We start from the raw sequence: 16,947 nt of genomic DNA on the forward strand, positions 1-16,947 counted from the left end.
GAAGCCTAGTGTTTGGACGTTCTGGGCGAGGCTTCCCTGGTCTGTGTGGGGACCAGGCTTCAGGTCCTAGCAGCAGGCTGGGCTGGTTACACCGAGCTTCCTATGCCTCCAGCCGGCCCTGATGCCCGCAGAGCCCGCAGCCCCAGGGGGCTGCGCTGGAGAAGCTGAGGCGGGAAGCTACTTGCCTGCAGAACCACAAGGTCAGGCTGGGCTGTTCCGTTTCTTCCTGGCAGGGGTGGGCCCTGGGGAGAGAGGCTGGCCACACTACCATCTGTGGGAGCTGTGGCCTGCCCCTCTTGGGTGGCCAGGCTTGGTTTCCGGGGCCGCCTGGGAGATGCGGGAGGAGCATGCAGTTTCAGGGGCCTTCTTGGGTAAGAGCTCTTCACCTCTACTGTGTCCCTGGGCCCAGGAGACTGGGATCTCAGGGCCCCAACGTGAAGGACAGAAAGCCTGAGACTGGCCAGGGTTTTTTCAGAACAGCCTCTCAGGGCAATATGGTAGGTGGGGAAGGGGATGGTTTTTTCTAAGGTTCAGGCTGGAGTGGGCTGACTGTGTTCCCAGGAGCCTGGCCAAGCCAGAGACCCTGGATGGGTCAAACAGACCTACTGGAGGTTCTTCCCTCGCCCGGGATGACCTGCTGCCTGCAGTGCCTTTCCTGGCCCAGCTAACATCTCCTCAGAGAACCACTTCGGCCGTCTCTTTCCTCCCTAGCTCAGGTTTGGACTCTCCAGGCTCCCATCCCCCATCCACGGGCCACGTGGTGTGGTACCTGCCTGCCTACTGGTCTGTGAGCTCTTCTAATAGGGGTTGAGGCATCTCAGGTGGCGCTAGTGGTAAGGAACCCGCCTGCCAATGCAGGAGACTTAAGAGACATGGGTTGGATCCCTGGGTCGGGAAGATCCCCTGAAGAAGGAAATGGCAACCCACTCCAGTATTCTTTCCTGGAGGATCCCATGGCCAGAGGAGCCTGCTGGGATACAGCTCATAGAGTCTCAAAGAGTCGGACATGACTGAAGCGACTTAGCACGCACAGTACTAGAAATGGGTGCTGGTGGACCATGACTGCTTAAGGACCTTTGGACAGCATCCCACCTGCCTCTGTTGCTTTGTAGAAGCAGCTGCTCTCTGAGCCTCAGTTTCCCCTTTTCCATTGTGACTTCTTACGGGCTACAGCTTAGTGATCAGCCTAGGCTTTGGGATGCCCACCTCCTCGGGCCTTTCCTGAGCTGCTCTGTCTCTGCTGCCCTGGATCCTTGCCACCCGCCATGCCCCAGCTTCTATTGTCCACATCCTTCTTTATTCAGAGCCCCGATCCACCTCTTCAGGAAGCTCTCGCTGATGCCTTCAGCCATCACTGATCTGAGCTGGAACCTTCTGATGGTGTCCCAGTTGCTCCCTTCTACTGGCCACACACTGCTGGCTATGTATGGGGCTCTGGCTACACAGAGACTGCTCAGCATGACTCATGTGAACAGGGGGCCTGCAGCATCCCGCAGGCAGGGTGGGGAGGCACCGGTGTAGGAGCCCTGAGGGAGCAGAAATTCCTGCCCAGGGGCCGATGAGGCAACATTTGAGTACTTCCCTGGTGGTTCAGATGGTAAAGCGTCTGTCTACAATGTGGGAGACCCGGGTTCAATCCCTGGGTTGGGGAGATCTCCTGGAGAAGGGAATGGCAACCCACTCCAGTATTCTTTCTGCCATCCCCACCCTGCCCCCCAAACAGCGGCTCAAATAAATATTTGGACTTCCCTGGTGGCGCAGATGGTAAAGCATCTGTCTACAATGTGGGAGACCCGGGTTCGATCCCTGGGGGAAGATCCCCTGGAGAAGGAAATGGCAATCCACTCCAGGACTTTTGCCTGGAAAATCCCATGGACAGAGGAGCCTGGTAGGCTACAGTCCATGGGGTCGCAAAGAGTCAGACATGACTGAGCGACTTCACTTTCACTTTGAAGGAGGAGGCTGGAGATGAGGGGAGTCTTGGGGTCAGAGTCCAGGCTAGAAAGGGACTTGAATGTCAGGTAAGGAATTATGGGATCTGGCCTCCCTTTGCAGGTAGAGAGCCCAGGGAAGAAGCCACCCCCCCACCCCCAATATTGGGTCTGAGAGCAGACCCTCCTGATAATGCCTGGAACCCTCCACCCACACCCTCTGCTCTGTGGTCTTCTACTTGTCCTTAGATTTCTGCTCTAAGGATGCTCTCTCAGGCAAGCCTCCCCTGACCTCTGTCTATGCTGTCAGAGTGCCCCCGCCCTGCCCCACCCCAACCACTGTGACCACTGATTGCTCACCAGGCTTTCGGGCCACTGAGGGCAGGAATCAGAAGGGATTGGTTGTCCCTTGGGTCCCCAGCTGCCAGTCCAATGCTCGGCACGGAGTAGGTGCTCAATAAATGTTGATTGACTGTGTGGACATATGTTGCAGTACAGAGCCAAGACTCCCAGGCAGGAGGGTGGGGTTGACTGGGGATGCAGAGCCATGGACCTCCAGTGAGGTGGGCAAAACCTGGGTCCCAGCTGGGGCTGGGCTTCTTTTGTGCGTCTTTAGGCGGCTCTTTAAAGAGCCCTTTGCCGGAACAAAAGTCGTCTCTGGCAGCGCCTCAGTGGGCGGGCTGGGCCTCGCAGCTCCCTTTGGAAATGCTTTGCGAAGAGGGGGTCTGAGCCAACTTGTCACCCCCAGGCTGGCTGGTGACTCTGGGGAGTGGGGGCAGCCATGGGGGTGGGGCTGTGGGAGGCAGGGCCATTGGCCGATCCAGTCCTGACCTCAAAGAAATTATTTTTAAAACCTGCGAGAGAAAGGGGATATTTTTAACCTTTGTTCCATCAAGGCATCCCAAGGGAAAAAGAAGGGGGAAGAAGGCAGACGGAGAATTGGGAGAGGGGCATGAACAGAGGCGGGGGCTTCCAGGGGAGGATGAGCAGCCCCAGAGAACCCTGAGGATGAGCTTTTTTGTCCCCAGCCCTTTTAAATTTTTTAAAAGCTCCAAACAGCAAGAGGGACAGTGGAGTTCATTATATCGAGTTATCTCCTCCGTTTCAGGCAAAGATCAATCTTCCGAGTCTTGCAGCTCCGAGGGGGAAGAGAAGAGAAAGAAAACGGGAGGCGAAGGAAAAAAACTCCCTGGACCAATTTCCGCTGGCTAACACGATTACTTGGCTGCCTGGCAGCAGCACCAGCTGTTGGCAGCCATCCTGGCCCCCCACCAGTCGCGCTCAGTTGCCGGCCGCCCCCCAAGGCTCCCTCCTGAATGGGACAGGTTGGCAGGTGTGAGGGCCTCAGTTCCCCCCGGGGGCAGGGGCTGCTGGGCTTGGCATGCCAGGGAGGCCCCAGGCCCTGCTGCTCTCCAGCGTGCATCCGCCACTCCAGCTGGCTTTGTCTCAGCTTTGCGCCCACCTCTCTGCCTTTGCTCAGAGGGTCCTGCCCTGCCAGGTCTGCCTTCTGGCTCCTTCCTGCTTCATATGGGAGCAGGCTGTGTAGGAAACAGAAGCACAGGCTTTGGAGTCAGATAGAGCTGCCTCTGCCCACTCATTCATTCATTCATCAGATATCTACTGAGTGCTCTGTGTCGAGTACCACACATGGTAAGAGGTGGATGTAGAGGTGAGTAAGATGGATACGGTCCCTCCCTGCCTTACTGGGTTCATCTTATGATGAGGAGATGCATGAACAACAAGGAGTAAATCACAAGATAATGTCAGACAGGGATAAAGTCTGGGGCTTCCCTGGAGGCTCAGCGGTAAAGAATCTGCCTGCAATGCAGGAAACCTCAGTTTGATCCCTGGGTTGGGAAGATCCCCTGGAGGAGGGCATGGCAACCCACTGCAGTATTCTTGCCTGGAGAATCCCATGGACAGAGGAGCCTGGCGGGCTGCAGTCCATGGGGTTGCAAAGAGTCAGACATGACTGAAGCGACTAAACAGCAGCAGCAGGGATAAAGTCCATGAACGATGGGAGAGGTTGGGGTGGCTGGGGGTGACCAGGGAAGATAAAGGAGGTCCCATTTGAACAGAATGATAAGAAGGTCTGGGGAAATAGCATTCTGGGCAGAAGGAGCAGCGATGACAGAGTCCCTGAAGCTGGCTGGTGTGGGAGGGGGCCAGATTGTGGTTCAAGGTGAATTCTGAGCCGTGGTGGGCAGACTTTCAACATTCTGGACTTGATTCTCTCTGCCATGGAAACCCCTTGCATATGGCTGGAGAGTGAAGGATTCTGTCTGTAACATTATGTGGCTGCTGTGATAGTTTGGGACCAGGGTGGGATCAGGGAGCCTGGAGAGGCAAGAGGCTGCTGCAGTTATCCAGGCAAGGGCTGATGAGGGCAAGAACAGAGGAACAGGGAAAGAAGGTAGGTTTGGGATGTGTTTCCGGGGTTGTACTGACCTGGTGTGTTGATGGCTTGGGTGTGGGGTGAGGCAGAGAGGAGTCAAGGCTTGAGGGAGATGTAATTTTGGGGATAAAAATTAAGAGTTCTGTTTTGGACAGGTCTCTTAGATGAGCAAGTGGAGATGACAAATAGGCCTGTGGATACACGCAGCTGGTGCTCAGGAGAGAGCTGGGGCTGGAGAGAGACTGGGGGCGTGGCTGGATTTAAAGCTACAGAGACCAGGTGAGAGCAGGGAATGTAGACAGGAGAGAGCAGAGAGCCCTGCCAGCCCTGGGGCCTTGGATGTTTGGAGGCAGTTTGGGTGAGAAGGGAGGAAAGCCTGGGAGCACAACCAGGAGAGGCTGAATCCTGGGAGCTCAGAGATAAAGTGTTTCCTGTCGGAGGAAGCAGTTAGCTGCATCAGGGTGACTGCTGGGTTTGGAAAAACGGAGGTTTCTGGGGACCTTGAGAAGAGCAGTTTTGTGGAGTGACAGAGTGGAAGCACAACTGGAGAGGGAGTGAGGGAGAGCTGGAAGTGAGGGAGTGGAGGCTGAGATGCTGAGTAGGGACTGCTCGAGACCTTTGCTATAAATGGGAGCAGAAAGGTGGAAGGGCATGTGGGTCATGTGGGTTGAGGAACCTCTCTCCCTCTCGCCCTCCTTTTTTCCCTCCCTCTCTCTCTTCCTCCGTAATATCAAAGAAAATCGATATGTTCTTTATCCGATGTGTGACCTTTGGCAAGAAAGTTAACCTCTCGGAGCCTCTGTTCCATATCTGCAAAATAGAAATGACAACCCAGATGTTACTGGATCTGGCAACTAGTATGTACTCAATAAATGGGAATTGTTCTTCAGTAGGCATTCACCTGGGGAAATAGTCAGCCTGGCGTTGGCATAGACATTTTTGGAGGACAATTTGGCAGTGTATCCAAATTTAAAATGTGTATACCCTGAGATCTCACCCCTGTGGTCCAGGGGTTAAGACTCCACACTTCCACTGCAGGGAGTGCGGATTTGATCCCTGATTGGGGAACTAAGAAATGCTACCCCCCGCAAGAAAAAAGTAAGATGTGTACACCTTTTGACCTACTTTTTAGGAATGCATGTGTATACAGAGATAGGCTTTTTCCTAGCAATGGAAATAAAAGATTGGAACCCCCTAAGCACTCATCCTGGGAGGTCTGATTAAGCAGGTGAGAGTTTGTCCCTGAGTGGAGTTCCTCCATGTAGCACTGAACATGGGGGGCAGGGGGGGCTCCCTTTGGAGCACGGACACTGGTGTTCATGTGCTCAGCCGCTCCCTAGGCTGGGTGTTCTTGGGCAGGTTACTCTGCAGTTTGGTTTTCTCCTCTACAAATTAGGCTAACAGTAGCAGCCATCTCGGAGAAGGCAACGGCACCCCACTCCAGTACTCTTGCCTGGAAAATCCCATGGACGGAGGAGCCTGGTCGGCTGCAGTCCATGGGGTCGCTAAGAGTCCTCATGACTGAGTGACTTCACTTTCACTTTTCACTTTCATGCATTGGAGAAGGCAATGGCAACCCACTCCAGTGTTCTTGCCTGGAGAATCCCAGGGACTGGGGCGCCTGGTGGGCTGCCATCTATGGGGTTGCATGGAGTCGGACACGACTGAAGCGACTTGGCGGCAGTGGCAGCAGCAGCAGCAGCAGCAGCACCCATCTTGGGGAGGGGAGTGTTAGGATAATTAAATGGGTTAATACATATAGTGCTCAACCCAGTATCTGGCCCATAGTAGGTGCTCAGTGAATACAAGCAGTGATCATTATTATCTTTATATATAGATGGGGAAAGTTCTCCAAAATCTATTAAGTGAGGAACCTGATTATACACCAGCACAGAGACTTTCCTGGTGTGTAACTGCGGGTTTGTTCTATATATAAACACTTGTGCACCTCTCAGTATGTCTGTGCAAATGCTTAGTGAAAGTTTCACACCAGATGGGCAGTCAGGATCTCTGGAGATGTGGTTGTGAGTGAGAATATGTTTACCCTATAGGTATCTGTATTTGAAGGACTTCCTTGGTGGCTCAGCGGTAAAGAATCCTCCTGCAATGCACGAGATGTGGGTTCAATCCCTGGGTAGGGAAGATCCCCTAGAGAAGGAAATGGTAACCCACTCCAGTATTCTTGCCTGGGAAATCCCATGGACAGAGGAGCCTGGTGGGCTACAGTCCATGGGGTAGCAAAGAGTCGGACACGACTGAGTGACTAAACCACAACAGCATCTATATCTGAAGCTCTTTAACAAGAGAAAGCTTCCACGCAGGCACACCTCAGAGATATTGTGGGTTTGGTTCTAGACCCCCACGATAAAATTAATATTGCAGAAAAGTGAGTCACATGAAGTTTTTGGTCTCCCAGTGTACATAAAAGTTATGTTTACACTATATTACAGTCTATTAAGTAATAGCATTATGGCTGAAAAAAAACCAGGTACATACCTTAATTAAAAAATAGTTCATTGCTAAACAAATTTTAACCATCATCTGAGCCTTCAGTGAGTCATAATCTTTTTGCTAGTGGAGGGTTTCAACTATTGCAAGAATTACCAAAAAGTGACACAGAGGCATGAAGCAAGCAAATGCTGTTGGAAAAATGGTGCTGATAGACTCACTCAATGCAGGGTTGGCACAAACCTTTAATTTGTAAAAACAATAACTGTGAAGTGCAATAAAACCAGGTATGCCTGTATTACTTGTATAGGAATAAGACTACAATATGTAACAAAAGGTAAATTAGGCCTTTCTCTCCTCCAGGGAGCCTTACATGACTGCACTGGCCCATAGCCCAAACCTAGTAGATCTATAAGCCACATTTCCTGCTGTGATCTATAAGCCACATTTCCACATTCCTTGAGTCAGTGGTGTGTACACATACGTGTGGTCTCCTCAGTTAGCCTGTGAACTCCTTGAGGGTGTGCACTATGCACTTTGCAGGCCAAACACAACTAGACGAGCAGTTTTCAAAGTGTGATCCCCAAATGGCAGCATCAGCATCACCTGGGAGCTTCTTGGAAATGCTGATTCTCAGGCCCCATCCTGGCCCTGCTGAAATCAGAAACTCTGGGGGTGGGGCCCAGCACATTGCGTTTTGACAAGCCCTCCAGGCAACTCTGATTCACTGACTGGTATTGATGGGGAAGTCAAGGCCTAGTGAGGGGAGTGGGCCTGCCCAGGGTTGTGGGGTGACAAAGCTGAGATGACCAGGTCAAGGTCCCACTTAGAGGTGAAAGAAAGGGCTTGGGTGCTCCCTCTGGCCACCACATCTGACCCCAGGAGGGAGAATCTGAGGCTCAATCCTGTGTGTCCAGGGGCCAGAGAACCCACAGGTACAGGTAGGAGGGGACAGCTGCTCTCTGCTTATGTGCGCATCCCTCAGGGCCCACGTGGAGCTCGGGTCTGCAGCAGGAACCCCCTGGGATAACTCCGTCTGTCCTGAGGCCCCTCCCCAGGGCTGCAGCAGAGTACCTGACTTACGGAAAAGGGCGTTCTTAACTCTGTGCAGTGAGTCTGGCACCCCTGGGCTGCCCAGTCTCCCGCTCCCTGTGTCCTGGGCTGCGGGCAGAGGCTCGGTGGGGTTGATTGCCAGACGGGTCCTATGGGTGAAGAGTCTGCAGGCCTCCATCTGACTGTGCTCTCACCCCTTCTCTGCTGTCTCTCTGCAGGTGTCCCTCTGAAGAGTCCCTGAGCCTGCTTGCACCCCCTAGAGGTAAGCAGTGGACGTCTGGGGTGGTGGGTGAGGAGAAGACCGGAGGGTGAAATGTGTGTGGGGCAGGTTCCAGGGGCCTCGTCTCCCTCTGCTTGGCCCTCTCTGCCATCTTTTCTTTCTTTCTTTCTCCTCTTCTGTCTCCCAGAGCCCCTGCCCTCCTCCAGCCATGACCCTGGGGGTACTTCTGAGTTGCAGAAAGCAGAAGGGGTTTGGGATCAGCTTTCAGGGAAGAAAAGAGGAGAGTGGTTCCTAGGTCGGATGGGGTGAGGCTTACTGATGCTGGGGAGCAGCTGCTGGGGTTTGGGAGCTTCTGGCCTAGGAACCAGTCAGGAGTGGGGCTCAGGGACCCTGGAGGTCCCTCACTGAGCAGGGGGCAGAGCTGTGGGCCTGCCTGTGGGGGACAAGCTCAGGGCATGAGTTAGGTGGCCGAGCTCAGGCTTTGGGGGCCTGGCTGTGCTCTGCAATGAATAGGCATTTGGGGGACAGTATTCTGGGGCCTGGAGAATGCTGTTTGATGAGGGGCTGCATGGACAGGGCAGACGCTTTCCTCCCCTCCCCCCAGTTTCCTGTGTCTCCTCGGACTTCAGCTCCAAGGAGGCTTTGCTGAGTGGACGATTTCTAGGAGGGCTCTGGCTCTAATTTGGCGTCAGGGGCCCCAGGGTGTCTGCTGAGTCAGTCTCGCCTCCATGCAAGGGAGGCAGTGGAGGAGTGTGAGGCGGGGGAGGTGGCACCATCCCCCGCCAAGCCTTTCACAGCAATAGCAGCAACCAGTGGGGAGCAGTGAGGGGCTTGAGGGCAGGGTTCCCTGGTCCTCCTCCCTCATCTGACAGTCCAGCCTTACTGCAAGCACAGGGCGGGGGTTCACTGGGATAACCATTTGGAATCCTGGCTTCCCTCCTTGTCTCTGTGACTCTTCCGCATTTCCCCATCTGTGAAAGGGGCCCCTCACAGCGCATCCTTCAGGGCATTGTATTGTATAGAGAGGGCTTGCTACAGAGCCTAGAACACAGTTGATGCTCAGGAAATGTTAAAAGTCACATCAGTTATTCTTGCCTCATGGACTGAGTTCTGTGAGCACAGAGCCTAGGGTCAGGCAAGGGTGGGGTCTGGTTATTGGGAAGAGTCTGCAGGACTCTGGGGAACAGAGGAGAATTCAGACACCCCTGCCAAGGCCAGCACAGACTTCCTGCCATTCTTGTGAGGAAAAACTCTGCCCAGTGAACCCAGTCCAGGCAGACTGCCTGGAGGAGGGGTGTTAATTGTTATTAATTTGCCATGATTGGCCACCTCTTTCAAGTCTACAAGAAACATTTTTCACACTTTAATTAGCTCATTAATCTTAACAACAACTTGTGAGCAGGAGCAGTTTGTTCCCTTCCTAGAGGTGGAAATGCCAAGGCTGGGAGGTGGGGACGGGGCCCTGTTGGCCAAGATAGGATCTGGCTCAGGTTCTCTCTCCAAGTTCTACAGTCTGCACATCACCCCCAACTACTCCACACATTGCCTCCCAGTTTGGGGCCTCCCTAGGGGAGAGGAATGGTTGGAGGCCACACTCTTGGCCCCCATGCCTCCTGGCCAGGTCCCCAGGAGCTGGGGCCTGCCCTCCAGAGAAGCCATGACATGTGGTGTGGGAGCTGAACTCCCGTCTGGACCAGGGGGCCACAATCAGCAGGGCTGCAACAATGAAGCCCCTTGACTGGTCTCTTGGGCTCCCTCTCTGGGCACACCCCTTTCCTCTCCTCTGTGTCTGCCCCCTAAGCCCCGCTGCTCAGAGTGTGCCCCTCTTACAAGCTACCCCCACAGTCCCTGCCCTTAGCTGCTCTCTGCAGTTCTCCATCCCCTGGGTGGCCGAGTGGGCTCCAACCCCACTCGGTTGAGTGAGAGCAAGCCAGGTGCTTGTTTCAGACATGGGCTTCAGCACAGGGATGCTGCTTAGGGGTAGAACTGGGAAGGGGCAGGTTCAGATCCACAGGGCTGACCACAGAAGTCTGAAGGGATGTCATCAGCACACCTGGAACTGGCAGCCGATGCACGTTTGATTATTTATGACTCATGGGATGGCCTGAGGAATCTTTGGAAGAGAAGAAACCTGTGCTGGAACAGTGCCCACATCGGGGGGCAGAGCATGAGGAGCCTGGCAGAGAGGCATTATGCAAATCTGGGAGCCACGGTTACAGCAGCATCGTCCAGGGGCAGAAGGGGGAGCCACGGGTCACACCAGGGCATGGGCTCCATCTGCACTCAAGGCTGGGCGTGGGTGGTGGCCAGCCTTAGTCAGTGCTCTGCCCCACGTGAAGCCACACGTGGGCATCTGAGGGGACCAGAAAGGTGAGGGCTGCTCCAGAAGGGGCCTGGGTCCACCCAGCAGAACCCAGGAGGCCTAGGGAGAGGCTCTGGCTTGCCATACACCCACCCCCTCTCCATCACACCTGCCAGAATTCACTGGCTTGACTTTTGGTGTGGGTCTGAGATGTGGACCCAAGCTGTGACTGCCCTCATTTCTAAAACAGGGGACTGATGGGGCTGGGTGTCAGGCCTGTGCCCTAATTGACATCCTATTCCTGGGGATGTAATTTTCAGCTTTAAGAAGTCAGAGTGTCTCTGTTTCCTTCGTTTTCACCTCTGTTAGCTCAGCACAGAAGGGAGACCCCATGGCCCTCTCCCCACCAGGCCTTCAGTCATGGGCATTTCTATAGTGCTTGGGGATAAACTTAGCAGAAAAGTAAGAGCCCAAGTTCAAAGCCAGATCATCTGGGTTCATAGTGTCACCATTTGTGAGCTATGTGACTTTGAGCAAGTTTCCTAATTTCTCTGTTCTTCAGTTTCTTCATCTGTACCACGGGTGCAACAGCCACTTCCTCGTGGGGATGTTGGATAAGATGATGCGTGAGAAGCTTTTAAACATGGCCTGGCACGTGGCAAGGGCCCCATCCATGGAGCTACTGTGATTGCCAGGATTGGTGGCTGGTTACTTTTACGTGTGGGTGGGCAGCTGAGTCAGCTGCAGCTGAAGCCAGTGGTATTTGGGTCTCTGTACTCCGGCCCCTGCAGTTGTGGTGGTGGGAAGGCAGCTCTGCTGTCCTCCTCTGGGTATCAATTACTGAAGGCTGCCGGGGGCACTGCTGGGTTTAAGGGAGCTTGTCCCTGCTTTGGTGATTGGTGCTTTCAGCCGCTAGGATGGAGGTGGGGCACAGAGGGGTGACATTGAGTTGCGAGGAGATAGAGAGGCTGCTTTAAACGGGGTACAGGGAGGCAGCGGCCGTAATGCTGGGGCTGGCCTGAAAGGCAGGGCAGGTGGAAGTGGGAGGCAGGGAGGAGAGAGGGGAAGAGAAAGAACTGGCACATGCCACCTGCCGGGCATCTAGCACAGTTTTCACACACATAACCTCGTTCAGCCCTCATAGAGGAGAGGGCTATCGCTAGCTCTGTTTCCATATGCAAAACGGAGGCCCATATAGGGAGGGCGAGTTGATCCAAGTCACAGAAGAGGCAGAGGTGGGGTTGAACCCCACTGTGGCCTATGTCCTGGGGGGCCTGCAGGGCACCAGGAACCGGTGGGGTTGCAGTGCCAGGCTCTGGCTGTTCTGGGCCATGGTCATGCGTGGTCCTGGGTGTGCATGTGCGACTATGTGTCCATGTCCTCCCTGTTCAGCTGGATGCTCCTGGGAGACTGGGGCAGCCGGGTGGCCCTCTGCCACCTCCTGAGGAATTGGCATCCGGGGGGTGGCTTCCACACTGGAGCCTGGTGCCTGGCACCTAATCCTGTTCTGCACATGACTCTGTCCAATCCCCCAACCAGAAAGAGGGGATTTCTAGCATGGACTAGAGGTGCCCCAGGATAATAAAAATAATTACTGGCTGAGATGTTGTATGCCAGGCTCGGGTTAGTGATAATTCTATTATACCCATTCTACTGCTTAAGAAATTGAGGCAAAGAAGGTGTAGTGACTAGGCAGTTGTGGGGTAGGGTTCTGACCTGGTGGGGCCCAGCTCTGGTTTATCTCAGTGGGCAGTCCTGGGAGAGCCTGTAAAGCTTAGGGAGTCAGGATCCTGCCCAGCCCTGTGGGCCAGGCCCCAGGGAGGCCTCTGATATGCACCACCTCAACTAGCCTGCCAGCAGGTTCTGACTGTTCTTATAGATGTGGAAGCTGAGGCTCAGAAGGGGCTCAGGCCACTCTGGTGAAAAGTCAGGCCTTTATCCCCCCGCTTGCTACCTCACAGTGCCTGCTCACTTCCTGCCCTGCTACCTGTGGAGTGAATGCATCCTAACCTAGCCGCCCTCCCCAGGCTCATGCCTGTTAACACAGCTGGAGGGGAGGAGAGAGCCTGGTTCCGTGCAGACACAGAAAGTCAGCGAGGCAGGGTCGGCCCCTGCACGGGTGGGTTGGGGGCCGGGGCTGGACTCCTGGTCTCAGGGATATCTTGCTGAGCCCCTGGCACCCTGCCCAGTCTCATGTCCTTTTTCAGCCTTTTTTTTTTTTTGCCCCACTGCATGGTTTGTGGGATTTCAGTTTCCCAACCAGGGATTGAACCTGGGCCATGGCAGTGAAAACACTGAATTGTAACCACTAGGCCACCAGGGAATTCACATATCCTTTTTATTATTCATTTATCCCATTTATTTTTAAAATATTTTTTGGAGTATAGTTGCTTTACACTCTGTGTCAGTTTCTGCTGTACAACAAAGTGAATCAGCCATATGTATACATGTATCCATGGGGTCATAAGGGATTTGCATGCGATCTATATGTATACCGTCCATGCGGTCACAAAGAGGCAGACACAGCTGAGCGACTGAACAACGACAATGCATACATCCCCTTGTTTTTGGATTTCCTTTCCATTTAGGTCACAGAGCACTCAGTAGAGCTCCCCGTGCTATACAGTAGGTTCCCATTAGTTATCTATTTTACACATAACCGTGTGTCTATGTCAATCCCAGTCTCCCAATTCATCCCACCATCCCGTCCCCCTTGGTGTCTATACATTCCTTCTCTATGTCGTGTCTCTACTTCTGCTTTGCAAATAAGATCATCTATACCATTTGTCTAGATTCCACCTATATGTGTTAATATGTAATGTTTGTTTTTCTCTTTCTGACTTACTTCACTATGTATGACAGACTCGAGGCCCATCCACATCTCTGCAAATGACAGTTTCATTTTTTTTTTTTCTGGCTGAGTAATATTCAACTGTATATATGCACCACATCTTTATCCATTCCTCTGTCGATGGACATTTAGGCTGCTTCTATGTTCTGGCTATTGTAAATAGTGCTGCAGTGACATGTCCTTTTTAGTATGGGTAATTGTTAAGAACCTGGGCTGTGGCATCAGAAAGCCTGCTGTGCATCCCAGCTCTGGTACTTACCAGCTGTATGACTGTCGACATGTTACCTGAGCCCTCTGCGCCTGTTTTCTCAGCTGGAGAAGGGAGAATGGTAGTACAACCCACCGTGCCAAGCTGTTGGAGGATCAGCTGGAGTGCTCATGGGCCCACCAAGAGTCAGGCTTTTCACATAGTAGGCACTCAACAAATTCCAGTCATAGATATCAATGTTGTTATTAGCAGGGCTTTGGAATGTTCTAGGATGAGAACAGGACCCTCCCAGCTCCTGTGTGCAACTAGAGACCAGAGGTAAGAGGGGCAGGGCTGGAGCCTGCCACAACTTCCACCCCCAGTCCCCACCCCCAAACTTCAGGCCCTGAGTTTCCCATGACCTGAGGAGGAGCTGTGGGTGTGGTGGGAGAAAGGTGTTTTTTTTTTTTCCCCCCAATTTACGTGTTACCTATTATATATTTATACCTACTTTATTCTATCAAATATTTGAGAAGGCTTCCAAGCATACTAAGAGACATAATCCAGGGCAGGAAAAATAGGATGCAATAGGAAGAAAAGGCTCTGGGCGCATTAGATGGTGGACACACTGGGTCTGAGGCCACCTGTGCCTGCCTGCCTCAAGAACTTCCAGTGTCTCCTCCTCGCCTGAGTACCAGCCACAGTTTCCTGTGCCTGGATTCCTGGCTCTCAGCCCTGAGCCCAGCTCAGCCTTTTGGGGTTGCCCTATGCCCACCTCATCAGTGGCTCCTGAGCTGCTCAGAGGCAGGACAGAGTCTTCCCTGCCACCTTCCCAGTGCTTCCTGGGCTCCTGAGGGATGGAAGTCTCCATAAAGTGGGGCAGGGAAGGAAGGTTAAAGGGATGTTCAGCAGTCACAGAGGATGGGATCTCCAGTTTGCAGAATCTTGCTTATACTCAGCCATGTCCAGCCCCGTGAGGCAGCCTGTGAAATAGGACACCATCAGCATACCAATTACAGAGTGATGCTTTCTAAGTGCCCGCTATGTGCCTGGCGCTGTTCTAGGCATTTTACAAATCTTTATTTATTTAATCCTCACCACAACCCATGAGGCTGTTTCACGGAAGAAGAAATGAAAACAGAAAGGTTAAGTAACTTGCCCAATGTAACACAACTCATAAGTGGCCAAATGGGGATTTGAACTCAGGCCCTCTGGATTCAAGAGAAAGGGGTGGGGCCCACTGTTTATTATACTTCCATTATATTCCAAGCATTTGACCCAGCCTGTGGGCTGGTGAGGGAGTAATGTGACACTCATATTACCCATGAAAAACAGGGCCTCAGAGAAGATGAGGCCTGCAAGGCCACGTAGCTGGGAGGCAGTAGACAAGATAGGTTCCTATTAGCTCTGTCTGATCCTCTAGAGCCACCGCTGGACGTGCCTCCCTGGAGGCTGAAAGGAAGGGGCCAGAGTGAGGTGATGAGGGCTGTAGAAAGCCCAGCTCCCGACACGGCCATCACTCAGGCCCTGGCCCTCAGTGAGGCTTTGGTCTCTGGCCTGGCGGGAAGCTAGGAAGACTCTGAGGGTCAGGTCTCAGGCAGGCCCCAGTGCTGCCCACCTGCCCTGAGCTTGTGGGGCTGTGGAGTGGCTGTGATGAATGGGCTCCTGGCAGGTTGAACATTAATCATACTGCTGGTGGCGGGAGAAGGCAGCTGCCTGAAATGCTTGCACTGTGGGGAATCTATCCCCACCAGGCCTGGCTGGACTGGGATGGGGAAGGGCAGTCAGGGGTAGAGGGGAAGTGGGCCTAGTCTGAGGGAGGAGAAACAGCCTTGACCCCAGGAGTCATTTCTGAAGAGGCTCAGTCTGAAGGGCCCCCTCATTTCCCCCCCATTTGTGTATCTTCTTTGGAGAAATGTCTATTCAAGTCCTTTGCTCACTTTTTGATTGGATTATTTGGTTTTTGATGTTGAGTTCTGGGAATTCTTTAGATATTAACCCCTTACCAGATATGTAATATGCAAGTGTTTTCTCCTGTTCAGTAGGCTGCCCTTTCACTTTGCTTCCTTTGACATGCAGAAGTTTTTAAGTTTGATGTAGCCTCATATGTCTATTTTCACTTCTGTTGCCTGTGCATTTGGTGTTATATTCAAGAAATCATTGCCAGGTCCAATGTCATACAGCTTTCCCCTTATGTTTTCCTCTTAGAGTTTCATAGTTTCAGGGCTTACATTTAGATTTTTAATCCATTTTGAGTTAATTTTTGTATATGGTGTACCTTTAAGGGTCCAACCTCATTTTTTTTTTTTTTTGTAAGTGGATATCCAGGTGGCTCAGGTGGTAAAGAATCACCTGAAATGCAGGAGTCCTGGGTTTGGTCCTCGGGTCATTCCCCCTGGAGAAGGGAATGGCTACCCACTTCAGTATTCTTGCCTGGAGAATCCCATGGACAGAGGAGCCTGATGGGCTATGTTCTGTGGAGTCACAAAGTGTTGGACATGACTGAGCAACTAACACTTTCACTTTTCATCCAGAAACTTAATGCAGGATGAATTAAGTTTCTGCAAGCTAATTCTTTCCTGTGCAATATCTATATATCCAGGTCCATCAGACCCACGTCCTTTCTACCTGGGGGATGGCTGTTGCCCTGGCCATGAGTCCCTCCTCCTCACCTCTTTGGGCTCTGCTGTACCCAGGCCCAGTTAGGCAGGGCAGGTACCCACGGCCCCACTGGGGTGGTGTGGGTCCCTTCAGGGATGCAGGCTTCTTCCCCACCCATCTTCAGGGCTGCTGGGGCCTCTGGGTGAATTCTGGGGCTCTGTGATGGGACAGATATGGGTGTAGTGTACTCAGGAGAAATGGACAGGATCAGAGACACAAGGAGTCCACAGCAGATATTGGTTTGTGGGAAGAAGGTTCCCGGTTGGGGGGGGCATTTAGGGCCTTGGCCTCATTCTGCCCCAATCTTCTGATGACTTAGATGAAGGCACACAGTCCCACATTTGCCAGCAAAAGGCGGTTCTCACTTTGGATCCTCAGCTGATGGAAGCTCTGGGCTAAAAACCCACCAAACCAAATGGAATCTTAGAGATAGAAGAATGAAGTTCTGAACCTGGGCACAATGACTAGAGGATGGGTATAGGAAGGGGACAGGGTGCTTTCACACACATTGTAGCAGTGCCATCCTGCTGGAGCCGGCTCACACACCGCCTCTCGTTGGCACACGGTCGGGAATTTTGCTAGCCAGTGGTTCAGCACAGGCATCCCAGGTGTCCTGGCTTCCCCAGGCTTGGTGGTGCAGGCTCCACCTCTGATAAGGCCGCCCATGGAGCCACCAGCTTTCTGTGTGACCCAGGCAGGCCTTTTCCCCTCCCTGGGCCTCAGTTTCTTTATCTGAAAAATGACCATTGTTTCCTTCCCTTAGGGGAATTTTGAGAGTTCAGCAAGATGATGGCTGCAAGTCTCTCTGTGGGGAGTCAGTTGTGCTCAGAGTGGACTGTGATCCCAAGGTTCCCAAAGACCACAAGTCCACTCCCTGCCCTGTGTAGATGGGGAATCTG

At 53.0% G+C, this 16,947-nt stretch overlaps 1 protein-coding gene across 1 annotated transcript in view; it reads left to right on the top strand.

Moving 5' to 3' along the window:
• The window catches only part of LINGO1 (leucine rich repeat and Ig domain containing 1), a 218,891-nt gene that overhangs the window by 78,982 nt on the left and 122,962 nt on the right, over positions 1–16,947 (top strand). Inside the window, exon 3 of the mRNA XM_086363930.1 lies at positions 8,046–8,089. The gene's annotated coding sequence lies outside the window, so the exon portion shown is untranslated. The remainder of the gene's footprint in view (positions 1–8,045; positions 8,090–16,947) is intronic.

This window comes from Bos grunniens, chromosome 21, assembly GCF_055505025.1.
Source record: "Bos grunniens cultivar Pamir isolate PY7600 chromosome 21, Bosgru_T2T1.0, whole genome shotgun sequence".
In the NCBI taxonomy this organism is placed as follows: domain Eukaryota; kingdom Metazoa; phylum Chordata; class Mammalia; order Artiodactyla; family Bovidae; genus Bos; species Bos grunniens.